Source organism: Taudactylus pleione, unplaced genomic scaffold, assembly GCF_031769625.1.
Source record: "Taudactylus pleione unplaced genomic scaffold, aTauple2 ptg001330l, whole genome shotgun sequence".
In the NCBI taxonomy this organism is placed as follows: domain Eukaryota; kingdom Metazoa; phylum Chordata; class Amphibia; order Anura; family Myobatrachidae; genus Taudactylus; species Taudactylus pleione.
Window position 1 is genome coordinate 255,295 of NW_028285730.1, and position 7,777 is coordinate 263,071.

Below are 7,777 nucleotides of genomic sequence, written 5' to 3' on the forward strand. Positions count from 1 at the left end.
TATACACACCAGCTATACAGCTCATTACACCTAACGCAGCAGAGGAGGCACAGTATACACACCAGCAATACAGCTCATTACACCTAACGCAGCAGAGGAGGCACAGTATACACACCAGCAATACAGCTCATTACACCTAACGCAGCAGAGGAGGCACAATACACACCAGCACTACAGCTCATTACATCTAACGCAGCAGAGGAGGCACAGTATACACACCAGCACTACAGCTCATTACATCTAACGCAGCAGAGGAGGCACAGTATACACACCAGCACTACAGCTCATTACACCTAACGCAGCAGAGGAGGCACAATATACACACCAGCAATACAGCTCATTACACCTAACGCAGCAGAGGAGGCACAGTATACACACCAGCAATACAGCTCATTACACCTAACGCAGCAGAGGAGGCACAGTATACACACCAGCAATACAGCTCATTACACCTAACACAGCAGAGGAGGCACAGTATACACACCAGCAATACAGCTCATTACACCTAACACAGCAGAGGAGGCACAGTATACACACCAGCAATACAGCTCATTACACCTAACACAGCAGAGGAGGCACAGTATACACACCAGCAATACAGCTCATTACACCTAACACAGCAGAGGAGGGACAGTATACACACCAGCAATACAGCTCATTACACCTAACGCAGCAGAGGAGGCACATTATACACACCAGCACTACAGCTCATTACATCTAACGCAGCAGAGGAGGCACAGTATACACACCAGCACTACAGCTCATTACATCTAACGCAGCAGAGGAGGCACAGTATACACACCAGCACTACAGCTCATTACACCTAACGCAGCAGAGGAGGCACAATATACACACCAGCAATACAGCTCATTACACCTAACACAGCAGAGGAGGCACAGTATACACACCAGCAATACAGCTCATTACACCTAACGCAGCAGAGGAGGCACAGTATACACACCAGCAATACAGCTCGTTACACCTAACGCAGCAGAGGAGGCACAGTATACACACCAGCAATACAGCTCATTACACCTAACGCAGCAGAGGAGGCACAGTATACACACCAGCAATACAGCTCATTACACCTAACGCAGCAGAGGAGGCACAGTATACACACCAGCAATACAGCTCGTTACACCTAACGCAGCAGAGGAGGCACAGTATACACACCAGCAATACAGCTCATTACACCTAACGCAGCAGAGGAGGCACAGTATACACACCAGCAATACAGCTCATTACACCTAACACAGCAGAGGAGGGACAGTATACACACCAGCAATACAGCTCATTACACCTAACGCAGCAGAGGAGGCACAGTATACACACCAGCAATACAGCTCATTACACCTAACGCAGCAGAGGAGGCACAGTATACACACCAGCAATACAGCTCATTACACCTAACACAGCAGAGGAGGCACAGTATACACACCAGCAATACAGCTCATTACACCTAACACAGCAGAGGAGGCACAGTATACACACCAGCAATACAGCTCATTACACCTAACACAGCAGAGGAGGCACAATATACACACCAGCAATACAGCTCATTACACCTAACGCAGCAGAGGAGGCACATTATACACACCAGCACTACAGCTCATTACACCTAACGCAGCAGAGGAGGCACAGTATACACACCAGCAATACAGCTCATTACACCTAACACAGCAGAGGAGGCACAGTATACACACCAGCAATACAGCTCATTACACCTAACGCAGCAGAGGAGGCACAGTATACACACCAGCAATACAGCTCGTTACACCTAACGCAGCAGAGGAGGCACAATATACACACCAGCAATACAGCTCATTACACCTAACGCAGCAGAGGAGGCACAATATACACACCAGCAATACAGCTCATTACACCTAACGCAGCAGAGGAGGCACAATATACACACCAGCAATACAGCTCATTACACCTAACGCAGCAGAGGAGGCACAATATACACACCAGCAATACAGCTCATTACACCTTACGCAGCAGAGGAGGCACAGTATACACACCAGCAATACAGCTCACACCTAACGCAGCAGAGGAGGCACAGTATACACACCAGCAATACAGCTCATTACACCTAACGCAGCAGAGGAGGCACAGTATACACACCAGCAATACAGCTCATTACACCTAACACAGCAGAGGAGGCACAGTATACACACCAGCAATACAGCTCATTACACCTAACGCAGCAGGGGAGGCACAATATACACACCAGCAATACAGCTCATTATGGAGCACGTGCAACAAATGGCCAAGCGATGAGGTTTAGACAGGGCGACCCTCACACATGGGGATACAACTGTTATATTTAGTAAGAAGAGACATGAAAAATGTAAATGAACTTCAGTCTGCGGCTAACACACCTACTATGGGAGATGAATAACTAACACACCTACTATGGGAGATGAATAACTAACACACCTACTATGGGAGATGAATAACTAACACACCTACTATGGGAGATGAATAACTAACACACCTACTATGGGAGATGAATAACTAACACACCTACTATGGGAGATGAATAACACACCTACTATGGGAGATGAATAACTAACACACCTACTATGGGAGATGAATAACTAACACTGTCTATGACTGTGCTCAGGAATAGAGCTGGAATAATGAAGTGATCTGTCTCAGTATGAAGGATTGTTACCTGCCCTAATCCCTTTGTTAAAAGATGAAATGTTTAAAAACAGCTAAAGCAGGGTGGAGCGTCTCTATCATGCATCTGCGCAGTTATGCCAGTCTGTACGATAGGCCTGTGGTCACCTAGGTAACAGAACTCTCTGCCCCAACTGGTGAACTGACCAATGGTATCACTACAAGTCTAGAATAACTGACCTACTTAATGTGTCTATTTAACTTTCCCTATTAAAGTCCCTATTTCCCTAAAGGATTAACAGGGATGGGTACGGAATGCCGGCGGTCTAAATCCCAACACCGGCACCATGGTCACCTGTCAGTATGTATCCTAACTCTCCACCTCTCCCTACCCCTCCCCGGAGCCTAAACCTAAGCTCCCCCTCCCCGCACCCTAACCCTCCCCCCATCCCTGTTACTTACCTCGGGATGCCGGCACAGGGATTCTGACAGGTGTCGGTATTCCCGGTGCCGGTATTCTAAGCGCTGGGATACTGAACGTATCCCGATTAACAAACTACAGGTGAACTTTGTGACTTAGGTCTCATTAATGTCTGCTGTGTAATTAGCGGAAGATGACCAGAATAATAAGATACACAGCGTTATAATATAATATACTGTGCTTCTCTCTTTCACTATTCTCTATTCCCAGATATCAGTTGTGTCACATGAGAGAGTCAGCTCCTCTTCCCCAGCATCAGGAGCATGTAAACCAGTGGCAACCTGCTGGGAGCTGTAGTTCAACAACATTTATATATTTTATATAGACACCAAAGGGTTATTTACCAACACTGGTAATATACAGTAACCAACAGCGACTAATCCGCAATTCCTGTTCATTAAACGACCAGCACTGGCTCCAGGTAGGACAATAGCTGGTTGTTACCATGGAAGCATTTGTGTACATTACAGGAACACGTTCCAACTGAGCCAATGCATGCCACGTCTGATACTCTCTTGGATGGATGGACATTGCTGCACTACAAGTCCCATCATGGCATAGTTACTGGGGACAATCATAACATACAGAATAATACATATTATAGAGGCCCAGACAGGAAGAGCAGATAGTATAATTGTACAATAATGCATCTAACATCCACAAAAAAAGATTCATTTTACATAGGTCTTAAAAACAAGGACATTTATGGGACAAATCTCTAAAACCTGGGCGGAGGGCTGTCCTGGAGACTCGGGCACCTGATAGCTTCTATGCCCAGGGGTCACATACCATACTTACTAGATGCAAAGATGGGGATTTATCCACAGACCGGGTATAAATAAACTCTTCTAATCTCCTGGGATGAGCATAAAGAGGAAGTAAACAAAGGGTTAATTATATATACCTGTATAATAGCTGCAGGGGTTAATGAGAGATATATATACTGTATAATAGCTGCAGGGGTTAATGAGACAGAGATATATACTGTATAATAGCTACAGGGGATGATGAGATATATACTGTATAACAGCTGCAGGGGTTAATGAGATATATATACTGTATAATAGCTACAGGGGATGATGAGAGACATATACTGTATAACAGCTGCAGGGGTTAATGAGACAGAGATATATATACACTGTATAATAGCTGCAGGGGTTAATGAGAGATATAGATACTGTATAATAGCTGCAGGGGTTAATGAGATATAGATACTGTATAATAGCTACAGGGGATGATGAGAGATATAGATACTGTATAACAGCTGCAGGGGTTAATGAGAGATATAGATTCTGTATAACAGCTGCAGGGGTTAATGAGAGATATAGATACTGTATAACAGCTGCGGGGGTTAATGAGGCAAATATATATACTGTATAACAGCTGCAGGGGTTAATGAGAGATATATATACTGTATAACAGCTGCGGGGGTTAATGAGAGATATAGATACTGTATAATAGCTGCAGGGGTTAATGAGATATAGATACTGTATAATAGCTACAGGGGTTAATGAGGCAGATATATATACTGTATAACAGCTGCAGGGGTTAATGAGAGATATAGATACTGTATAACAGCTGCAGGGGTTAATGAGAGATATATATACTGTATAACAGCTGCGGGGGTTAATGAGAGATATATATACTGTATAACAGCTGCAGGGGTTAATGAGAGATATAGATACTGTATAATAGCTGCAGGGGTTAATGAGATATAGATACTGTATAATAGCTACAGGGGTTAATGAGATATAGATACTGTATAATAGCTACAGGGGATGATGAGAGATATAGATACTGTATAACAGCTGCAGGGGTTAATGAGATATAGATACTGTATAACAGCTGCAGGGGTTAATGAGAGATATATATACTGTATAACAGCTGCAGGGGTTAATGAGAGATATAGATACTGTATAACAGCTGCAGGGGTTAATGAGAGATATAGATACTGTATAACAGCTGCAGGGGTTAATGAGAGAGAGATGTACTGTATAACAGCTGCAGGGGTTAATGAGACAGAGATGTACTGTATAACAGCTACAGGGGTTAATGAGACAGAGATATATACTGTATAACAGTTACAGGGGTTAATGAGGCAGATATATACACAGTATAACAGCTGCAGGGGTTAATGAGACAGAGAGATGTACAGTATAACAGCTGCAGGGGTTAATGAGACAGAGAGATGTACTGTATAACAGCTGCAGGGGTTAATGAGGCAGATATATATACTGTATAATAGCTGCAGGGGTTAATGAGACAGAGAGATGTACAGTATAACAGCTGCAGGGGTTAATGAGACAGAGAGATGTACTGTATAACAGCTGCAGGGGTTAATGAGGCAGATATATATACAGTATAACAGCTGCAGGGGTTAATGAGACAGAGAGATGTACAGTATAACAGCTGCAGGGGTTAATGAGACAGAGAGATGTACAGTATAACAGCTGCAGGGGTTAATGAGACAGAGAGATGTACAGTATAACAGCTGCAGGGGTTAATGAGACAGAGAGATGTACTGTATAACAGCTGCAGGGGTTAATGAGGCAGATATATATACTGTATAACAGCTGCAGGGGTTAATGAGACAGAGAGATGTACTGTATAACAGCTGCAGGGGTTAATGAGACAGAGAGATGTACTGTATAATAGCTGCAGGGGTTAATGAGAGATTAGATATATAGATATAGTGTATATTAGCCCTCCACCTCACCTGGCCGCAGATTACTGGGGTGCTCCGGGCTGAGCGGTGACCCGGGCCCTCCTGTGCTATCACCTGGCTGCAGAATACCGGGGTGCTCCGGGCTGAGCGGTGACCCGGGCCCTCCTGTGCTATCACCTGGCTGCAGAATACCGGGGTGCTCCGGGCTGAGCGGTGACCCGGGCCCTCCTGTGCTATCACCTGGCTGCAGAATACCGGGGTGCTCCGGGCTGAGCGGTGACCCGGGCCCTCCTGTGCTATCACCTGGCTGCAGAATACCGGGGTGCTCCGGGCTGAGCGGTGACCCGGGCCCTCCTGTGCTATCACCTGGCTGCAGAATACCGGGGTGCTCCGGGCTGAGCGGTGACCCGGGCCCTCCTGTGCTATCACCTGGCTGCAGAATACCGGGGTGCTCCGGGCTGAGCGGTGACCCGGGCCCTCCTGTGCTATCACCTGGCTGCAGAATACCGGGGTGCTCCGGGCTGAGCGGTGACCCGGGCCCTCCTGTGCTATCACCTGGCTGCAGAATACCGGGGTGCTCCGGGCTGAGCGGTGACCCGGGCCCTCCTGTGCTATCACCCGGCGCTATAATGTGACCGTTTCTCCTAAAGTGAAAGTGAAAGTAACGGGCGGAAACCTCCCACATTGTAACTGAGTAACACCCTGCAGCAGTCACTCACCCGGAACTATGGCCAGTATAGTATGTGGTATGGAGGGACTAGCAGGGGCTGGTAGTGTGGTGGGACTGGCAGTGCCAGGGGTGGTAGTTGATGCCAGGCAGTGCCAGGGATGGTAGTTGAAAGGACTGGCAGTGCCAGGGATGGTATTTGAAAGGACTGGCAGCGCCAGGGATACTAGTTGAAAGGACTGGCAGTGCCAGTCTAATATGTGGTGGGTAGGTACTGTCACAGTCTATTATATGGTGGGCAGGGACTAGTGGTGCCACAACCTGAACCTGGTATATTGGGAGGGACTGACAGTTCCACAGTCTGGTGTGTGGTGGGGATGGACTGTCAGTGCAACAGCCTAGTGATTGGTGGGGAGGTACTGGCAGTGCCACAGCCTGGTATGTGGAGAGGGAGGGACTGGCAGTGCGACATCCTGGTATGTGGGGAGGGAGGGACTGGCAGTGGGACATCCTGGTATGTGGGGAGGGAGGGACTGGCAAAGCCACAGCCTGGTATGTGGAGAGGGAGGGACTGGCAGTGGCTTAGTCTGGGGAGTTGTGGGGAAGGAATAGTATTGCCATAGCCTTGTGACTGGTGGGAACAGAATGGCATTGCCACAGCCAGAGATGGTAGTGTGGAGGGACTGGTAGTGCCAGGAAGTCAGGTATGATAGTGTGGAGAGTCTTGCAGTGCAAAGGAGTAAGGGATGGTAGTGAGGAGGGACTGTCAGGGCTACAGCCTGGTGTGTTGGGTAGAGATTGTCGGTCCCACAGGTTCATGTGTGGTGGGGAGGGACTGGCATTGCCACAGCCTGGTGTGTGGTAGCCTGGGACTGCATTGCCACATTTTGGTGCGTGGTGGGGAGGGACCTTCAGTGCCACAACCTGGTCTCTGATGTGTACAGAACGGTAGTGTCTTAGTCTTGTGTGTGGTTGGAGGGGACTGGCAGTGCAACAGCCTGGTAGGTGGGGTGCGGAGGGACTGGAAGTGCCACAGTCTGTGTGTGGTGATGGCGGGAGGACTGGCCGTGCCACAGCCTAGTATGTGGGGAGGGAGGGACTGGCAGTGCCACAGCCTGGCATGGGAGTTCGGGAGAGGCTTGCAGTGTGACATCTTTGTATGTTGGTTCAGGTGGGACTGTCAGTGCCACAGCCTGGTATTTGGGTTCAGGAGGGAGTGGTGGGAACGGAATGGCATTGCCACAGACTAGTGTGTGGTGGGGAGGGACTGTCACATGCTATTATGTGGTGGGAAGGGGACTGTCAGTGCCACAGCCTGGTGTCTGTTGGGTACAGATGG

General features: G+C 47.8%; 1 protein-coding gene across 2 annotated transcripts in view; it reads right to left on the reverse strand.

Moving 5' to 3' along the window:
* The window catches only part of RBM43 (RNA binding motif protein 43), a 28,397-nt gene extending 21,942 nt beyond the window's left edge, over positions 1-6,455 (reverse strand). The window contains exons 1-2 of one of the 2 annotated variants that reach the window (XM_088463188.1): positions 5,886-6,455; positions 3,905-3,962 (exon numbers count right to left, since the gene is read on the reverse strand). The gene's annotated coding sequence lies outside the window, so the exon portion shown is untranslated. Of the gene's footprint in view, positions 1-3,904; positions 3,963-5,822 lie in introns of both variants that reach the window. The other variant, XM_088463187.1, reaches the window with a different exon arrangement.
* Between the last annotated feature and the right edge of the window lie 1,322 nt (positions 6,456-7,777).